Below are 22,448 nucleotides of genomic sequence, written 5' to 3' on the forward strand. Positions count from 1 at the left end.
TCATTTCACAATTTCGGCTGAGGATCAACTAGTATTCCTGTGACACCATGGGAAGTACTGTTCAATGAAATAAGATTAGAGGAAACATGCATGGTAACATACGTAAATGTTACCCTTATTAATGCTCGGAGATTGATGTTTTGTCAAAATGTTTAACTGTGCCCCTGGAACTGAAAAATACCAGACGTCCGAAGCTAATATAAAAATGTTACACATAAACAGTGGTCATGACACCAATAGATCTATTGTATTACAGCGTTTTTGTGGGCAGTCAACTGTTTCGAATTCCACTGAATTCAATATCTTCTTATGGCTAGACAAATGGGCCGTAATCACAACAAATGTCGGCAATGTAAAATTGAAAATGCATTCCTTTGTGTCAAAAAGATTTTGGAATAATATTATCTGGAAGAGATTGAGGCGAATAGAGTTATTATTGTTGGTTATAAACTTATATATTAAGATTGGTTTGAAGTTTGATTTTGTATTCACTACGGACATTATGGTTGACTATGTTGGTTATGTGACACAGTGTGACTATTTCTCTAATTATAAACTGAAAACGTTCAATTTTATTTTCAATAATGCAATAATCCTTATGAAGCCCCAACCTTATTGCAGATAAATCTGATTCATTGAGAAAATGTCACTATCCTCCTAGTCTATTGATGAAGGCAATGTCTTTGATAGAAATGTGGAGTTGCCTAAAAGTAAGCTTTTTAATTTATCTTTAGCTTCATCTTCAGTGTAATTGAATTGTGAAATGAAGCATAAATAAGTCTCTTTCCACTATTGTGCAGATAGTCAGTATATTGTTTGTGTTGGGATTTATTTCCCAAATCAAAATGTCCAATATCAAATCGACAAAACCATTTTTGAAAGGAAATTGTTTATGGTATTAACTAAAATGTATTAATCAAATTTATCACAATTGGAAAAAAAATGTTGGTTTAATTTATTTTTTTAACTATATTACATTTTCTTAGAAAATGATCTTGTTGTAAATGTCAATGTCTAAAAAGTGAACGGTCCAAGCCAGACAGTGATCTTTTAATCTGCTAATGTGAGGGCAAGAATAATCCCACATCTGGAAGTTCTATCCCTGTATATAATTGCTTCCCCAATCCTAGAGGGATTGGGGGAGCCTCAGAGAAAAAGAATGACCCGCATTCAGTCCCTGCGTGACTACATTTAGAGGCATGAAATTTGGTTAATTTCAAATGACTTGACATTTCCAAACCAATTTGTTTTTTCTCGCTCTATTTATTGACGTTTCTTTAAATGTGACGATTGACTGTGGTACATATTTCCACAAGTAACGGATTCATAGGATTCATAGCTTTTCTATCTTCATTATGTCCTCCATTCTTTTTTATTCCCCCTTTAACTTTCACTCCCGTGCAGGATTTCATCTAGACAGGTGCTTCCTGTCGACACTTTGACGTGAAATTAAACACAACTCCAGATGTGAAGTTTAGTGTGCTTCAGTATAGACAGACAGAAAGCATGTTTCTTATGCATGACCATTTGAGGAAAGTGGCAGAATTAAAAGGTCATTGTTAACTTTCCATGAAGTATGTAACTCTTCCATCTAAATGTTTTATTATGTATTTCACTATCCTCAAGCCGGAATGTGTTCAAGTTTTTAGTGTAACGTAACTATCCACTCATTTAATTCCAATCCAATTTTATTGTGTGCCCAGATTAATAGCATCACAATGGGCTTTTCAAAGACCAAATAAATACAGTCGCCTACAAGATGTGCTTTTCAATTTTCTATTTCTTTTCTTCTCCTTGTCTTACATGCAGAGAGAGAAAGGAACCTGGGGATAAGAGAATCTGGACAGAAATGGAAAGGTCAAGAGTGATGGATGCTTTGTGTGGGTCTGTCATTCCCAATTACTGAACTTTGCCTTCTAAAGCGTCGCTTAGCTGCATTTCTCATTTCTGCCTTTCTGACTGATGAAGAACAGGCTCTGACTGAGGGCACTGCATTTTAAAGACAGCCTCACGAACTGGTCGCTATTTACTTTAAAGTAGCAGTACAGTACGTGCTGTTGTTCTAATTTGCTTTGGTGAATGTACACCGCTCACAAAAACTAAAAGGACACTTAAAAGCAGACCTGGGTAAGTAGTTGAGGGCCTCTATGAGTGGAGGTTTTTGTTCCAACCGATCCAGCATAGACAGTTTAACTAATTAGATTTCTGCTGAAGCACGAAGCACCTGACTGCAATCCACTAATTGAACTTCTAAGATACCAGATTGGTGGAAAGGTTCCCTTTTATGGGTTGTAACGAAAACCTGCACACACAGAAAATGAATGAATGAATAAATGAATATTTTCAAACATAAAAACCTTTTTTGGCAGCATTATTGAATTTAAACAGGAGTTTAGAACCTTTGTAGTGCGTTTATTTAACTCAATTAGCTATATTATTAGTTTCTGCAACACTCAAATATTTTATAAGTCTGGGATCTATACAGCCACTGTTTGTTGCCCTTTTAAGTGGCAAGTGACAACATAGTGATAGGCAGGTGCTATTGGTTAAAGCAAGGTTAAGCTCTCCTTTGCTATGTCAGGCTCTTTGTAAAAACTGCAACTGTCTAGCTTTCGTACAAACTTACTCCACAGACAGGAGAACGGGGAGAGAAAGTGGAAAATTAAGATGGGTTTGGTACAAAAGCTCCAATGAAAATGATGTTGATGATGAAAAAAATAAGACAATCCGCCATCTACTATCTATATTTGTCCCCCCTATTGCCTGACTATATTAAAAGTATTGTACATCCAGTATATCCTCCTCATGAAAACCTTTCTTAATTGTCCCGATAAAGGTGGAGGTGCTTTGTGGGGTCCATCTGAGTATAGCTTTATGACACACGCTGTGTTGATATATGACTCACAGAGACTCCATTAAAACCTTGCGCCTGGGCCACCTGGGAAGGTTGTACATGCTCAAATCATTGGATGTCTACAAAAAAAACAAAAACTTCTTATTATCTGCTGGTATATCAACATTTTTTTCTGCCCATCCACTTATTGGTTCAATTTTAAACAATAGGGGTATGGGTGAAGAAAATAATTTTTCATGTATATGTAAGATTGTAGTTACTGGGGCATGTTTAGCCTCTGATAATTGTATCTTATCACCACTGCAGGGAATATGAGAGTCTAAGCCTTAATCTAGGTGGGTCAAGAACCGGTATCATAGTAAAAGTTGTGCTCCTGTTTCCTCTACACCTGACACTGATGATGTCTTCCTTCTTTTAATCGTTACTGATCTTGCCATTCTATGCCACGTTTCAGGGCAATCTTTGTTAAGAACCCCATGTTTCCCTTTTTTTATGTTCACTCAATTTCTTGTATGTCTTCTGTTCATGACAACATAATTTTATACCAAGATTAATTAATCTTTAAAAAACTTAATTATGCTGCAGGGAGATTTAGGTAACATGATTATATTAAGAATATGAGCACAAGAGATTCTAATTATTCACTAATTCATTTCCACCCCCCCCCCCAACAATAAATATTTTACTTTTATAGACATCACTGGCAGAAAATGAATGATAATGAGATAGTTTGACCAATCTTTTTTTTTTCAACATCCTAAAGTCAATGTAATCCATTAAAAAGTAAACTCTGAACTATTATGATACAATCACAATAAAAGTCGAACTGTGATGCTCATATAATATTTCTTATTTTATCATTGCTTACTGTAATTATTAATGTCTTCAGATTTATTTCAGAAATTAAGGACATTTAACACTCCCACCTGTCAATTTTTACGATTATAATACAAATGTCTAAAACATCGAATCTAGTATACTCAACTGTATTTTGCAGGTTCAAGGCTACACCATGAACCTTAAAACTGAATATAATTTCCTATCTTCTCCTCCATCTGTATTCCGGGCCTACCTTTCCTTTCCTCGTGTGTCTTTGAGCAAAAGTGTGTGTCCTGTCTGTCTATCTGGGGCTTCCAGCTCCTTAAGTGTATCCTCATCAATCATGCTGAAAAGGTACATGGTGGAGGTGAAGAAGGCACAGAAACGATGGGGGAAGACTTGTGGTGATAGCTTGATTAGTTATCCCCACACTTTCTTTCTCTGACCAGTCTTTGCCATCTCTTGAGTTTGGTCGGTTTCTCTTGCTGTCTTTTTATCTCAGGACTAAAAAAACAATGTAATGCTGAACTCATTTTGTTTTTTGTGGTTGTCTTGCATCTATACCAGCATGACAAACACCAAAACACAACAAGTGGAGGGGGGCCGAGTTCAATTCTCGCTTTTGTGGGTTGCGTCAAGAAACTTGGGTGGTAAATCTAACCACCCATTCTTCAGTTTCAGCCTGGCGACCCCTTAAGAGATAAGCTGAAAGTGTACCAGCATGTGCTGTATTTTACCATTTTATCTCTCTGTTATGTCCCTTGCAGCCATTGATGCGTCCTTAGTGCCAGCCATCCCTCTGTCCTTCCGTCTATCTGTCTGGTTGTCTGACCTCAGCCCCACCGGTGGTCCCTTTTATGACTACGGACAAATGAGGATGACCTTTTATTGTAAAACAAACACCCATGGCGAGGGATGAAACTGTGTTTAAATTAACAACAGAGAGAACTGAAGGACAGTTTGAAGGTTGGAGCCTGAAATATTTTTGAAGTTCTCATAATTGCAAAACAGTGATTGAGTTGTACGAGCTTGGCAACCGTTCAATAATAAAGTCCCCTACCTGGCTAGTAGCTATTGATAAACTTTGAGAAGCAGACCTCTTGAACGTGGCCCAGACCCATCAGTATGGGTGCATGAATTATAAATGGCTTTGACAGTGGAGGCCGCAGTAGACAGAGTATTATTGCACATGAAGGTCCATTTTGATTTTGATTGTTTTTTTTTCCTTTTTTTTTTTTTTTTACCCGGGGCTCACAAAAGGCCAACGGACCATTGGTGAATATTCAAAAAGGGCAGACTTTGATTTGGGTTCTAATAGCCACTTCAAACAGGTTTAGACCGCCTCCAGACAGGGGAGGAAGATTATCCTGGTGCTAAAGGACATGGGGACACTGGATGAAAAAAAGGGTTTCCTATAAATTTTAGAGGTCAAATAAATGCTTTGTAAAAGCATGGATACATTTTTTCATATTGAATTTTGTGACTATTTGGTACTTATGGGATTGCGTGCGTGTTCATGTGTGTTAGTGTAACTCAAATGTGATTTTGTCAGGTCAAACAATGTGCATTTTTAAAACAAGCTGTTGTAGTTTATTTAAAGTTCTTATAGATGGACAATGTATCTCCTTATCTTCTGAACTGTTGCAACTATGGTAATCTCCTAGAATATTATTGAATGTGGCTCAATTTATAATTTCCAGTGTCCTGTTCCACATCTTTGCATCATGCACATTTCTATTCTGTTGTATTTTATCATTTTTTTTCTTTCTTCCTTCCCATTCACACTGTATTCATTCATTTGCCAAACGACCTATCCTCACAAGTGTCACGAGGGGGCTGAAGCCTATCCCAGCCAACCATGAGTACCAAGCGGGTGATCCTAAGTGCTGGGCGGCCCGGCGGCTTGAGTGGTTGGCACGTCGACTTCACAGCTCTGGGGTCCTGAGTTCAAAATCCAGGTTGATAACAAACTTTCCAATATAATCATGTAATGGACTTCAAATGGACAAATGTGGATGGACTGGGTGGGTGGCTCTAGATTGTCTTAAGCAGGATCCTTTGTTTTTTTGATCTGGACTAACCCCCGTTGATAGAGACATAGCTGCTAGAGGGTCATGTAGATTCAGCTATCTCTACGTCCACATTGAACTTTGGTCTTCCTTGGATTATCAACTGGTTAAAGAGACAGATTTTAATGGGTTAAGGTTTAACTGTTTTCTGTGGACTATTGTGTTGTATGTCATTTGACCTTGGTAAATTTGGGAAGTGCCCATGACTTGATCCACAATAGTTGAAGGCCCAGAGACTGCCTTATAGGGGGGATGGCTTCCAAATTACAAAGACCAACTTTCAGTTTCGGTTAAGAAGGAATATTTTCATGTTCAAGTTGAGAGAACGTTTGTGCTGAAACTTGTCATTTTAAGATACATTTCATCATTGATTTTAACACCTCAACTGTAGCAATTTTTGCTTTTCAGTACTGAACATCCATCACACTTTATTTTTAAACCCTACCTTATCATGATTATAGCATGCGTACTGATTGATGCCTCCAGCAGTGAAGTTTGTGTCTGTTGGATTTTTTTGCTTTGCCCACTACTATGTAGGTGTGTGTGCGTGTGTGTGTGTGTGTGTGTGTGTGTGTTTGTCTGTATGTACAGTACTTTTGTGTGTTTGTGTTTGTGTGCATTTTGTGAGTAGGGATGAAAGAGAAGATATAAGCCTGGATTAAGTTCACAGGGTGATTTTTATCCTTGCAGGGGGTCGAAAAACGAAAAAGATGGATGCAAGGTGACCCAATCTGGCCAGGAAACACATACTCACAGGTGGATAGGAAACACGATTATGAACACACATACACATTCCCACTAGAGCACACAGAAGTAGCCTACTCAAATACAACGTGTCCAAACGTAAACACTCACATACTAGGTGTGCTGATCCACAAATAGGTATTATAAAGTGCTGATCTTAGAAGTGAAATAATCACAGCTTTACAAAAGCTTCCTCACCATTGTAACAGTGATAACACTAACAGTATTGCTAGTAGTTAAAAGTTTCCTCTCGACTCCTCTTTTATTTTGCCAGTGTGCGAAAACACAATTGATGGCAAATCTCAACTTTCCTATGTGTTCTCATTGGGATTTTTGACTCAACAGTAGGAAACGTGCATACCAATCCCAGAGATTCACTCCAATAACTTTTATGTAGAAACATTGTCTTCAGGCAATGTGATACCAGTTGAATTCAACTCAATCGAGTTTTATATACTGTGCACTACAAAATATGCTTTTCTAATACTACCAAAATTGATACTAATTCCAATACTGCTACTACCGCTAATAATATTAGTAATAATAATTATGAATGTAAATAATTATTCCCTGATGATATGATATCATTTTTTTTCATATAACTATAACACAATCTTGAGAAATATACCATGTATGCCACAATTTAATTTAAACAAAATGTCTTTGATTGATTTAATACGTTACTACACACACATTTAACACCATCAGTTACATTTCAGGTTAAGGAATTTAAAAAAAGAAAGATTTTTAATGTTTTAATGCAATTTAGTTGCTAAAAGATTACAGACATTTGAATGAAAAGTATCTTCATAGTTCTAAATGGTGACAATGCTTAACAAGGTTTTGTTATGGTGAATATTTTTGATACATACTGAATCAATACATTCGTTGATTTCCCAAACTGTTTTTCGTTAATTGCCGACCTCTGGATCGAACCCTCGACCTCAGAACTTTGAGGTCAACATGCTAACCAATTTTTCACCTTGTTGCTTACATGGATACAGATGGATTCATTTTTACACAACTTATAATTAAGCCACAAAAAAAGCATTGATGCCTGTGTATTTCAAACACATTTTTGTCAAACCTGCAATTTCTGCTGTGAGTATTTTGCTTGTTGTGTTACCAAACAAATTCATTCCTTCATTTTCTGAACGGCATAATTCTCACAAGGGTCACGGGAGTGTGCTGGAGTCTTTCGCAGCTGACATCGGGCCCAAAGTTGGGGACAGCCTGAATAGGTGGCCAGCCAATTGCAGGGAGCCATGAGATGAACAACCATACACCCACACACTCATGTCGAGGGGCAATTTAGAGTGTTAAATTCTCCTACCATGCATGTTTTGGAACGTGGGAGCAAAAAAGAATACCCGTAGAAAACCTACCTAACCCCAGCGAGAACATGCAAACTTCACAATGCGCTAACCAGTGTTACCCCTGGCTACCCAAAAAAAAAAATGATCGTTAAATATACTTCCTATAACTCCCACTTCTTCCTTGCATATTGGGTAGTTAATATAAAAAATAATCAGTATAGGATATTATAAGGACTAGTGTGTGTGCTTTAAAGTAACAATTTTAGAACTCATGGCTGTAGTGTGGGCACATTCCCTTTTGGAGGATGGCATGGCATGGTAGCAGAGTGTAGTAATAACATTTACTAATACTCTATCAGAACAACAAGGATGCTAATTCTGGAACAAACTGACTCCTCATCCTCCCCTCAGCTGTATAAAGATCCAAATGAAAACTACTATTTTGGGGAGTTAGGGTCCGTTAAATTGCAAATCCATAATTTCCAAGTCCATTACATTGAGGTTAACTTCTTCACATAAGACTCACTTGTGCAATATAATTGACATTCCTATGTTTATGATCAAAAAGTATTCATTTTGAAAAATATATCCATTTGCTTTTTGTTTTATCATAGTATACAAAGGTGTGTGACGGAAAAGCCGATTATGTGGAATTTCTCTTTGTTCACGCTGAAGAGACAAGAAAATGCAATTTTCTCATTCAAATCCTCTGGCTTCTTCTTCCTCTCCTTCCCCTCCCTGGTGCTTTGCAGCTTTGTGTCCACATCTGCAGCACTGATCTGATTTGGCCAGTGGAGATGGGATTTCGAGTGACTCGGTTTATCCCTGCAATGCTTCAGTGTGACCTTTGTCGCCTTACCAGTCCCTTTGTGTGTCTCTCTGTGTAGGTGTGTGTGTGTGTGTGTGTTGTTGGGTAGGTCACTTAGTCCTCAGACTCAGGTGAAGGCATATGCACAGACTTCCGTCTCAAGAATATATGCAAGACCAACTTTTTTTATGTCAACTTGTTGATTAAAGTAGTAAAGTACTATGAACAATGAGTGAAAATGTATAAAATTCTTGAAAATTTGATCACAATAGCTATTTAAACTTCCTCTATAGAACATTTTCTAAAAATGTATCTAAAAATAATAATAAAACATGAACATAAAAAAGAAATATTAATCTTTTGTGTTTATGTTTTTACAAAGGTTCTATTTATCACTATTCAAAAGACTGAAAAGATGACAGGGATTAAAGCGATGTGTTTTTTTTTTTTTTACAACCTGAAAGCGGACAAAAGAACTAAATAGAAGAGCCCCAGCATGTTAATAGGAGTTAAAATTGTCTTTTTATTGTCAATAAGAAGTCAAAAATATTGCACCTAATTCAACAGGAACATACCGACCGATACAAACAAAAATTAACATTCTTATGAACATTCAAAATCTTCTCAGGAGTAACGATTGAAATGTAAATACACCAAGAAGAATTTGTCGATTAAAATTCTACTTTTTCCACAATATCACATTTTGATAACTAGCCGTTTAACTGGTCCTGCCATGTTTCATCTTGAATCGCAATCTCTTCTCCCATAGGAACTTTTTGAACAACAATTTCTTTCATAGATGGTAATCTGAGTCACCTAGTACACACAGGCACACACATAAGCGCCCCACATATGCACGATAATGGCAGTAAGTGATTAGGTTTACAGATGGGGGATCATTTTTGTCCATTTTCTGGAAAATGGTGATTGCTCCAAGCATTCATTAGCAAATCGCAGGGTCAAATGATTCACGGGGAGCACTCACTCTTTAAAAGGAAAAAAAAAACCTTGCACAGAAGTCCAACATGAATAAAATGGCACCACAAATTAATAGGCATGCTGTTAAACTGGTTCCCCTGATGAAAAGGGATACCACACTATTATGTCCTTCATGTCTGTGGGAGGATTACGAAAATTATGCAAACGGCAAAATATTCCTTTCCAGGGGGTGTTTGGAATTCGACAGGAAAATTTGTAGTATTAGTGCATCGGTTGTTTATGGTACTATTTGTATGTTTGGGAGCATATTTTTTGTGTGTGTGTGAGTCCGAATGCATCATTGAAATGTGTAATCCCCATGCAGTCAGGTGCCTGTAGTGTGATGCAGAGAAGGGCCATCATCATGGCCTTTGTGGAAGCCTGGGTTGGAGTCAAAAGTGAGAGACGAAAAGGACAGGGGGAAGAGAGGGAAGGAGAACATCTGCACACTGACTGCATGAATGATACATCATATGATTGTCTTGGACAGAGCTTCTCGCTCTGACTACCTGCATTTCATCCCTAACCCTCCATTTTCAATGTATCAGGCAGACTATTTCTTACAGTTTATTCGTTACTTCGAAAATGACAGAGAAAGTTTGAAAACTTGAAGTTATTCTAAGGACAGCAACGACTGTTTTCATTCATGAGTATGGAACGCTGAAAATGGAACATTCTCTAATCTTGGGAGGTTGTAGTTTATTTTCAAATTGTGATTTCAAAACACGAGTTGACTATTTAGGACAGTTTTTATGTTTCAGGGACTTTTTTGTGATATGAACTAAAGGTGTATAGCTTTTATTTGTTTTCAATATCAAGTAAACAGATCTTAATATATGTTGAAGTCAGCCTTTATTTGTCCTCCACCTAAAAATCTATTGGAAAATAAAACATTGGTCATATCTACTAAAACATCAGTTTGTCTTGTGAGATTTTGGTTGACTTTTAAATACATTCATTCATTTTCCGTACCGCTTATCCTCACAAAGGTCATAGGGTGTGCTGGAGCCTATCACAGCTAAGGCACCAGGCGGGGGACACCCTGAATTGGTGGCCAACCAATCGCAGGGCCGTAGGAAACAGACAACCATTTGTGCTCCGACTCATACCTAGGGGCAATTTAGAGGGTTCAACCAGCCTACTATGCATGCTTTTGGAATGTGGGAGGAAATTAGTAGCCAAAAAAAAAACATGCATGCCAGTGGAGAACATGCAAATTGCCCAAAGGAAGGTCCGCAGCTGGAATTGAACCCCAGATCCCAGAACTGTGGGGCCCCATCAGCCCGTGCAACTTTCAATTTGTAATTTGAAAACAAAATGTTCCTTTTTAGCATTTTTAATAATGATCAGTTTTTATCTTTCAGACATTGTTTGTGAGGTAGACTAATAATGTAAAGCGATCATTTGTTTTCAGTAACAAATAAACACATCTTAATAAACGTTGAAGTCAGCCTATGTTTGTTCACCACTCGAAAATCTATTGAACAATCAAACAGGTCATATCTACTGTAAGTGGTGATTTCTAAAGTGCACTTCTGTTTTATCTGCTATCAACTCGTCGATTGCAATCAATAATGTCTAACATGTGAAGAAGCCTTTTCCGTTACTTTTTCTTTCTGAGCCAAGGACCGCAATAAATATGTGTCATAAACGGGATAACAAGAATGCTGTGTTTGTTGGATGTAGGTTACTTTTCAAAAGGTTTGGAAGGCCAGAGAAAGCTACGCATGTGAATTATTGAAGAGGCAAGGGATAAGATGGAAGAAGAGTGTTAGTGAATAGCATTTAGAGTTCAGAAGAAAAATAGGGAGAAAGGAGAAGATCCAGTATGTATACTTTAAAGTACACTTCTTTGAATGGGACTACAATCATAAAATCTATATAGTCTCACCTTTCTTTGTCTGTCGTTGTATTGACATTGACTGATCAGAACAATGTCCACATCTCCTCAGTGTCCCTCAACATTGAGACTCTTCTTGTACTTTATATAAACGTGGATCCGCTGATGATTTACAAATGTAAACAAATACTTTAGCGTCAACCACATGACCTCTGTAAATGTATGAAACTTAGTGATGTTAATCAGTTCTACCAACGTACGTCCATGGCACCTGTTTAACAGTGGGGATATTTTCCCTGCCATTTTGCACCTATTTTCTAAATTTGCCAATTTGCCGTAGATAGAGACAATCATCTGAAATGACAACATATGAAATTGCAAAGAGGATTAAGCATAAACACCTCCTGTATCTCCAACGGTCACCCCGTTGAGGCAGGCCAGGTTGCCAAATAGGCTTTTCACATTTCAGACACCACAATGTCACTCCATCTCATAGCCACATCCATTATGTGATACCTTGGGAATGACGAGAGGTCCATGCTGAGAATTAGGGCAGAAAATGGCCGCCCGCTTGGAGGGGTAAAATGGCCAGCGTTATTATTCTGGCTTGCCCCCCAGGGGGAATTGCCCTGAATATAGATATGCAACATTATAAAACCAGGTTATTATCTGGGTGCAGGGTAATGGCTTCTCGCCCCTCTTTCCACTATGACATACACATACAGACACACACCCCGACACCTATTCTAGCTGATAAACACACATGCAAAATTTTGATTGTGAGCACCTAAATGCAGTTTCTTGGTTGTGCAGCATGTTGTAGTTATTTTAGAGCATAGATAACTGTCCTCTGTTACGTTGGAGTTTCTTTTATTGCTGTAAGACTGGAGAGATGTGAAATAAGTTTGATTTTTGACATTAAGCAAAAAAATTAAATAGGATCTTCTAACTATCTATATTAATGATGTCCCTGTGCTCGAAATGATGATAAATGTATACTTGATTGACAAATTATATATATATTTTTTTCTTTCTTTTTTTTCTTTTTTTCATCAATTACTATTAGATAAACTGAGTGAGCCAATCACTGAATAGCTAAATTATAGTGCTTCACAGTTCATGAAATAAAAGACAACAACAACCATTCACTACCCGGAATTTTCTGACTCACAATTACCTGTGCCATCGCATATTTTCTCACCCTTTCTCTGAAAGGACTTTATCTGTTTCCATTGACAAACACATCCAGTAAAGGTTGTGTTGAATTTGTCACACAAACAAGTTGGGGGGAAAAGTAACTGCTATCTTATTCATATAATGCACATTTTCAGCTAGAAAGAATAGTAGTCCTAAATCCATTGTTCCATGTAAAAATGGATACGCATGCAGCATATTCAGTTAATACATTTTCCCCACAATTAAACCATCCCATTTTTATATTTACTATAACATTCCATCCGAACCTTTTATTATACTTATTTCCATCTTTTGCTGGTGTAACAAACCATATGCTTATCATACTTTAGACAGTATACAAGTCCGTAATATGCATTTGATTTTAATAAATACAGTTCTTTAGAACTAATTTAATTACACTCTAAATGGTTACGGATATGCAAGATGTTTTTTTCCCCACACCACCTGAATGTGTTTTCTGCTGAGGCAGTGAAGTGTAAAATGTTTAATTGCGGTCCATTAGCATAATTTTATGATGAAGGGAAAAAAACAAACAAACAAACAAACCTCACGTCATGCTGAAAAAGGTTCTACATGAAAATATGAAGCACTCTTAGAGATTTGAGTAACACACTGGGCCTTTGGGCTAGAGAAGCCTGACATCCCTTTTACCCTGGTCATGGGCTTTGGGGTATCCGTTCTTGTCTTTGTTGGATCTTAGAATAAGTAGAGAATAAACCTCTCATAAAAATTCTTCAATTGAATTCACTTTTATCTTTCAGCAGACCTAATCATAAATAAAACTAAAAAGCATTAAACCAACCACACTAAAATGAGTTCATTTCTATCTGAAAAATATCACATAGTTTTATCAGAATGACCAAAAACTGTACTTCTGTTTACATTTCCCCCCCCCTCTTTCTTTTATCTTCTTCTGAATTTCCATCCTTGTTGATATCCACTTATTATACCTCTCCTCGACAGATTTGCCCCTTCCCTCCGATATTTTTCATACAATTTAATAGCTCTCTGTCTCCTTTTCCTCTACCTCGCTCGCTCTATCTGACTTCTCCAGGTCTGCTCTAATTCCCTCCTTTATTCATGAACCTAACCCTGCTGGGTTAGTTGGTGAAGTGTGTATGTGGTTTTTCTGTGAGTGTATGCGTACGAGAGTGTGTGTGATCGCACAAGCAGAGAGGGAGACAGTAAATAGGAATATGAATCTTTAAGAGCCTTCTGGTACTGCGGGTGAAATGACTTTTCAGAGTTGCCGTGATTTTCCAAGAAGGATGTTGATGAGGGTTGGATTGCAGAAGATATCAGTGCATGTTTCATGGTGTGTGTATTTTTAAATGTGAAAAAAAAGTGGTATCAGCACTCTTGTTTACAAATCTGCTCTATAGATGCCATCCATTTAACTTAATAAACTAAAGTCAATCCAGCAAAGAGATATAGATTTTTGTCATAGTTACACTATATATGGTTTCTTTAAATATGGATGGTGTTTTAAACATGTCCCAAAGGATGTATAGAATGTATTTTCCAATTCATTTACTCTTTTGTACATTATGTTAGTTATATGCTATAAATATTATTTATAACAATCCTAAAACCTGACCTAACCCATCATTGGGGGTTGTGAACAACTTGAGACACTGCTTTTCGAACACTCCAGCCATGTGTCCTGGACTCTAAATGTCAACTTGATTACTTGCTATTGATCACGATAAGTTAGCAATAATTTATTAGATGGGGAAAGCAGCTGTGGGTCAGGGATAGGGGTCATGCAAGGAGGCACTGTCACTGGATTAGGTGAGGCGGGGCCTCGTTTTAGTCAAATTGATTTGGGACATGAGGCCCCAAATGTTAGAAAAAATGGCAGCAGATGCAAAGTCAGGAGAAAGGTTGAATATATTAAGTCGTGATATGTCCCGATTATTTTGGGATCTTATAATCAAATTCAACAGGCCCCACATATGAAACTCTGCTCCGGCCTGTTTCTTGTTACTTTTTTGGCATACTGACAAAATATCTATTTTTATTATATATATATAATTGCATGAACATTCTCCCTAAATGTTGAGGTGAGCATCAATGGCTGATTGTCAGTATGTAACTATCAATAGTAAGTTTGTGGCTCATCAAAGCGCTACCAGGAAACATGAGTGATGGGCTAAAACAATTATTTTTCTAAATAGAAAGATTCAAATGATGAATATTATATTCAATGGTCAAACTCCAAATCAGTAAGTGACTAATTCTTCAGTTGATTCCATCTACCAGTCTAAACTGAGAGCCTCATAAAAGCAGACCCAGCATTTACTGACTGTTTTTTAAGATGCTGAATGTGTGAGTCTGATCTGGACGTCTGTCACAAACCTCCCTCTCTTCTTTGGCAGCCTTTCAAAGCCCCGAAATCTGATAAAAACAGAGATAAACCTCATCTGTGATCTTCCCGATGAATATGATAAGACCTGCACGAGGTTAATGGACCTCGACACCTATCATGGCCCCAGGAATTGCTGATCTTGGATCAGAGGTGGAAGAGGCAGTAGAGGTGGAGTCAAACCTAAAGAGGGGGGTTAGTGGAAGCTGCCCTAGAGAGGTGCTCACAAACAGAGCTTGGAAGACAACCGTGGCAAGGTGAAGGTCCAAAGCTTCCCGCAAATCCCCCCTACCCTTGCCTGTTAAAAAAAAAAAAAGACAACCTTGATTCATTTTAAATCTGCCATCCTATCTCTCTTCCTTTCACTCACTCTCGACATATTCTGCTCAAACCTCAATCTCCTTTGTCTCAGTTTTTTCCCTCTCTCTCTCTCTCTGACAAACACTGACATGCACACACTCCTGCACACAGGGATCTTGGGGATATATAGGGGTGTGGTACAGCTAGTAATAGGGCTCTGCTTTGATGCCCAGTGGGAGATTACTGGGCCAAGAAGCAGAGATAAAAGTACAACTGAAACACAGGTATCTGTGCTTGCTTATGCTTTCCAAACACAAACACACACATCCATAACACATGTTCTTAGTAGCCCAGGATGCGCAGACACACAACTGGAGCACACCAAAGAGTACATACATCCTAACATATAATGGCTAGTCAGTGACACTGAGGTCTTAGCCTCTGTCTTCCAGTCCTCATTTGTTTCCCAGCCCCTCTTGTGTCTATGCTTGTGTAGCAGTAGCACTTGCTACTGGGTGTCTTGTTACTCCTCAGAAGGTCTATTGATTTAACTCTTGCCACAATCTATAACACTATTGTCTTGCCTTAAGTGTCTCATCCGTACAATTCACTGGCAGGAGTCTATACATAAAAAAATACATGTCTGCTTAAGGATATCGCTATTTTACGACATGTTAGAATGGTTTATTTATATATTTTTTACTCCTGGAGAATTTTATGTAGCCTGCATTCTAAACCTTGCTGGTGATGTGAAGTGCTTGAAGCTAGACAAAACAGATTGGTGTATACATATTTTTACTAGTGTGTTTTTCTGTGTGCAGTTATATTTTTATGCACATTTTCAATGAACAAAAAAAATACAAAAATGAATCTACTTTTTCCATGTATTTAGTTCATAGGGATCTGTATTGCAATTGAACATATTTGGTATACCATATAACTCGAATCTAGTTACTAGCTCAGCGCATATTTTTAGTTAGCTGGCACACACTCACCGAATCAGGTGTGATGTCAATAATTAAAATAGACATTACACATTTTTTTCTGATCTTTTTACCTTACACAAACCCTTCAAGTGTCATTTACATTCTCACATCGATATTGATCTGCATTATTCATTGCATTCTTGATATTCAGTGGATATTTACATCACATACTGCTTTATGCCTACAGTTAATACAATACACAATTAATTATTCAATACCCTTATTAATGGGTAGCATAGACAGATTTTTTTTTTTGCCATTTTTGTTGTTGGACCTGTCAGTTTTTATTGTGAACCGGGCTTTATTTATTCTATTTTTTTTAGGTTACTTGGAACCTTAACCCTATTTTTATATATCAGTAATTGGCTGCCATTGATGGTGATAGATATCTAATCCATTTGGAATGGGAGGGCTATGAGGGAAGTGGATGTCAATCACTGGTTTATTGCAGTAAATGAGTAAAATATATGATATGCATTCAAAGGATTGAACGACCAAGCTCAATCTCCTAATATTACAAAATATCTGAGCATATATCTAACTAAATAGCTTTATTTCTAATGTTCAAGAAAATGTTCAGTACTGTAAAACTGCCGAGTACTGCTGAATACAACTGATTATGTTTTACACAAGCAAAATCACTACCTTGAACCTCTCGACCCTCACTATGTAGTGAATGCATAAATCATTATATGTTTTTTCTTTTAATTTTAACTTTCATCCATACTTCAAGAGTATGTTTGTGTATTTATTGTGTGCATTGCATGAAAAGGCCCTTTCATTCTTGCGCGTCTGCTCTACCGCTGATCTCCATCTGCCATTCCATCCATTTAAACATCACGTCAAGGACCTAAAGTCACACAGAGATCTGCTTGTATCAGCAAGGGCCTCTGTCACCGTGGAGACAGAAGCCATGTAATCCGCAGGAGGTACATGTACCTCATCCTAGTCACCGTCATTGGGCTCCGCAAGATATGACATCTACCCAGCAGGAAGGTATAGTGATTAGAGGCAGACTGGGCTATGGAGATGCCATTACACTGTGAATTATGTGAATAGTTAGTAAACACTTACAGCAACAGCCCAAAATATCTACCTTATGAACTATTTTCATTTATACAAATGCTGATTTTTTTCTTTTTTAGTGTAGGCATTAAGGTTTAGAATAAAAAAAATGTTATGTTCGGGATTAAGGATGTTATGTTCATTTGTTTGCTAGTTTTTTTTTAAATCAAAGTTATATTATAAAACTAAGACAGAGACCCATTTAGTCAGTGCAGGATGACAAATTTTCATGCAAGTCCTAATCAGTTCAAAGCCTAAATCCCAGGCAAGATGGCAACATTTTCAGTCAAAATTATTCCCAAAATGCCAAAACAGTGGCCAATAACATTGAAAAGAGATTTGGCAATATTAATACACGCATCAAATAAAGATAATATAATAATAATAATAACAATAATCAAACAAAATACAGAATATAATATCCTTAATTGATGCTTGTTGTTTAGCATTTCCACTATCATTCCCTACTATTTATTACCACTGTCATAAAAGGATTCTCTCTCTGATGTACACATTATGACAAATACATACATTCTCGCCCTCGCACATCGACCCAGAATATTTATACTGAAAATCACATTGCCTTGTTTGTGGTGCAAGCATGAATAAAAACATGAAGGCTGATTTTTTTTTAAACCAGAATAATCTCCCTTTCTCACCTTTTCCTGTGTGGTTCCATTGACCTAAAATGATGCATGGTTGGACCGAGAGAGGTGTTGTTGTTTCATAGTATTATACAATCACTACTTGCCCATATGCATCCTCATCCCAACCCAACAAACCTCTGCCTCTATTTATTGTGGGTTTGACTTCAACATCCGCATACTGAAAATCCTACCTTTTGGAACTGTATCAGTGTCATTCCAAATTGGCATTCTACCATTATACATGTGCAACATTCAAAAAAAATAAGTGGTTATGCACAGCTAACCACATACATGCATTGTCTTGTTCAATGTTCTTGTGTTGTTTAATCCTTTGGAATAGTAATAGTTTTTATTGTGATTGAAATAGCCCTAAATTTCAGTCCATATCAAAGACAGGAGCAAGATAGATCAGTCTACTTTTATAGATGTATAGTAGTGGACAAGTGATTTGGATAATAATGCTTAAGGTTTATGAACAACCTACTTACACCACACTTGTTGAAATAGACAAAAAACAAGTTGACATGAGTGATTACAGTAAGTACTGACACAAGGCCAGGGGTGGCCAAGTCCGCTCCTTGATAGACCCTATCCAGTCAGTTTTTCATATCTCCTATACCACACCTGAATCAAATGATCAACTGATCAGCAAGCTGTCTAGAAGCTTGCTACCGATCCCAAATATTTGATTCAGGTGTGTTGGTGGAGGGAAAAACAGACTGGATAGGGGCCCTCGAGGACCGGATTTCGTCACCCCTGCACTGGGCCATCGGTCTACTAATGTTAGAGATGTTTAGCTAAAGGAAGTGGTCAAGTTAGGGAATAGTCTCAAGCAGTGTTAGGTGTAACACGTTTCGGTTATCGCTCATCTAATTTTCTGAACCGCTTTATCCTCATTAGGGTCGAGATGACATGGAACAAGAAAAACTAGTCATTGCTATTTCTGCTATTACTTTTGGCTTTATGTAAACACGTTTTGGTGCACCCTTCCTACAGAATTGTTATTCATTCAGAAATAGTGGAGAGTGTGTGACCAAAAACAGGCTATTAAGGTCATGCCACCACTTTTTCATCTTTAATTTTACAAGGCATAATCCTTCCCTTTTTTCTTTGATTCCTTTTGAGAGTATATTGAGAAATTATCACATTACAAGATATTTTGGTATAAAGAAAAAATGTACAATTCCATTAATTACAAAAAGAAATCCAGGTCTTTCAGGACAAACAACCCCATGCTAACACACTAAACCTATCATTTTTTACATTTATAATGATATTCTTTCCCTGAAATTCTTTGTTACAGTTACACAAGATGTAAACCAATACACTCTTTGTAAAAAGGTAAACTTTCTTCAGATGCATACATTGATATAATGGCACACCACAATAACCCAAAGCCAACATTTTAGATGACCAGTGTGAGTTTAGGTTCAGTCAAGCAAGGGTGGGGTGATCCGCCATCATTAGTGTACCCATAGATTAGACTATTTTGTTTAGAAATATTTCAAAAGGACTTTACTGTTATGCAAAATGAAAATAGATTTTCATATACATACATTGGCATTTGATAGATTGTCGTCGTGTACTGCAGGCACATAAATGCTGGCATGATTGCTGTGTTATTATAATGTAAGAAAAACCCAAGATCTCCTTGAGCATAGACCCAGACTTTGTTGTACGGGCCCTTTTGTTACATACAGCCATCTCTGTGAGTATTCTTCAGGTTTGTTTATTTATATATATGTTAGCTTTATTATAGGGGAAGTATGTGTTGGAAAAGCCAAGGTTAACTTCCTGTCAAGAAGAGATTTAGGCACAAGGATAGGAATGTGAAGTGTGCCTCTATGGGGGTGTGTGCACGTGAGAGTAAAGAAAGCAAGATAACACTGACCATTTTGTAAGTCAGATGAATAGATATTTTATTCTTTCTCATAAAACAGTTTGATGATTTATGTGCAACAACAACAACACACGATTCAATAGATTAAATGTCCTACAAAATGATTTCCTTGTCAACATATTAAAATCATAACATTAATATAATTAATGATATAATATAATAATAATATCATTACAATATAATTTTATAAGGAGAAAACTAATTTGAAAGAATTGGTCTTTAGATGCTAATAAGTAAACCTGTAGCATTGGTATATTTTACATTTTTGTTACCATAAAACTGGTGTTTTCGAACCATTGAATCTATCATCATATGCACATAGCTCACCAGGGTTTTCTTTTTTATTTACTCTGTATAATTGACTGAATCAACATTGGCTACAGAGACAAACCCAATTTTCACTCGGTAATTTGCGCCAAATAATTTCAATTAAGATATGTATCTAAGCAATGCAATCAGTTGATTAGTTATGGCAGTAGCGGGCCGGCAGCTGGAGTGGTTAGCACGTAGGCCTCACGGCTTTGGGGTATTGGGTTCAAATCCAGATCGGTCCACACGTTTGCATGTTGCGGGCCTGTGTGGATGTTGCGGGCCTGTGTGGGTTATCTCCAGGTACTCCGGTTTCCTCTAGCTTTTTGGACACTAGATTGTCCTTAGGTAAGAGTGTGAGCGTGAATGGTTGTCCATCTCCTTGTACCCTGCAATCAGCTGGCCACCGATTCAGGGCTTCTTGCCCAGCACCCCCTGTGACCCTAATGAGGATAAAGCGGTTCAGAAAATTAATGAATGAATCAATAGTTATGGGAGCTATGTCAGGTTGTGGATGGTGGGGATCATTTCCAAGATGGGTGCTACCGAAACAAAGTATATTTTGTGTCCTACAGTTTGCCTTGCATCAAAATCATTCACTTTTCATTTTTGTCAGACATTTTTGTCCATTTCTACAAAGCCAACATCATGTTCAGTGTTTTTCTGCATAAGTGTTTCATGTCACTCCTTTTGCCTTAAAACATGATTTTCCATTCTGTAGGTTCCTGGTCTTCTATTTATTTTGATTTGAGTGGATAGGTTCCATTAAAGAGCCATCACTTTGACTATCTCTGTCACTCTCCTCCTTGATACACCATTTGATCTCAAGTACAATCCAGCTTTTATAGGTGTATGTGTCCTCACACACCACTGCAAACAATGGCATATGGTGACTGACAGATAAATAGTTGGAGGCAACATGCTCACACAAGAGTGCAAGAACACACCTTGATCTTGTGAGGCTTTATTTTGTGCATTTCCTCCAAACCAAACATCAACAGGCAAATTGAAACTTTCTTCTCACAAGCAACAATATAACAATGGCTGGTGCCATTTTCATGCAACAAACCGGTGTCAACTTGTCAAACAGGTAGAAGGATTCAAATAAAGCAACGTAAATATACTACAAAAATCACCGGTAGCAAATCAAAAATGCACGGCAAGAGGACAAGTGGCTATGAAGTGACTACTATCAGAATTGAAAATGTTAACATTGTATGGATTCCAACTGTTTATTTTGTTTATTTAGACAATTGTGTTTTTTTTTTTTTTGGTGGTGTACAGTTCATTTTGTCTTCTTGTGGCCGTGTCTGGGCCATGTCTTAACTGTGATATTCGAGGGATTACTGTACTGTAATTGTATACTGTGCTCGGCCTTGTGAAAATCCCGTAACGGATGTTACGCTTAGCGTCAAATGTCACGACATCAATTTAGGTCGTCAGGTCTGTAAAATAAACAATTGACGCACCACACCCCTACTGTTTTTACAGCCCTGATTGTGTCCTTTGTGGTAGCCTCAATTCACATGAAAATACATTATTTCTGTGAATCATAAAAATGAAAGGCTAATAGTCGCTTACTGTCGTATTCAAAACAAAAACATTCTGGAGTTAAAAACTACTTGAAATGAATTACTTTTTTCATAATGGCCCAAAAATGAAGGTTGTCAATTCAATCTTAAATTTGGTATCACAAAGTGCTTCTAGATGTTTCATTGCAAAAAATGCTTCAGGAATTTGGTGTCCAATTCCAGAAGCTAGTCAACGTTTTTTTCAAGAAGTGGCTAACCATAATTCACTACCAATGGGTCCTAAATTCAGGCGCTATCCAATCCATCTGCATCACATAAATAACTGCACTTTGTGTGTTTAATAGCTTTGTTGTGAAATCCATTGCAAACTGACAAGGGTTATTTTAGGCAGTAGTTTTCAAAATCTTAACATCAATAAACTATATTTACTTTTACATTTTCTGTTACCCTAAGAACCCTGATCTTAGAAAACTGTCAAAACCATATAACTCATTTGAAATATCCCCCCTTTATCACATTCTTGCGCACCAGTTTCAGAAACATATGGATATGTATGTATGTTAGCATATAGGTATGCGTATGTGTGCATGTGCATGTGTTTGATTGTGTTTTGAGGAGGGTAGGGTAACAAAATGTATATAGAAAATACTCCCTTCATGCAATACTTGGAAACTGACTTGTGTTACAGAGCCCTACTGACTGCCACACAATCACAGTCA

The sequence above is a fragment of the Stigmatopora nigra genome, chromosome 16, assembly GCF_051989575.1.
Source record: "Stigmatopora nigra isolate UIUO_SnigA chromosome 16, RoL_Snig_1.1, whole genome shotgun sequence".
In the NCBI taxonomy this organism is placed as follows: Eukaryota; Metazoa; Chordata; class Actinopteri; order Syngnathiformes; family Syngnathidae; genus Stigmatopora; species Stigmatopora nigra.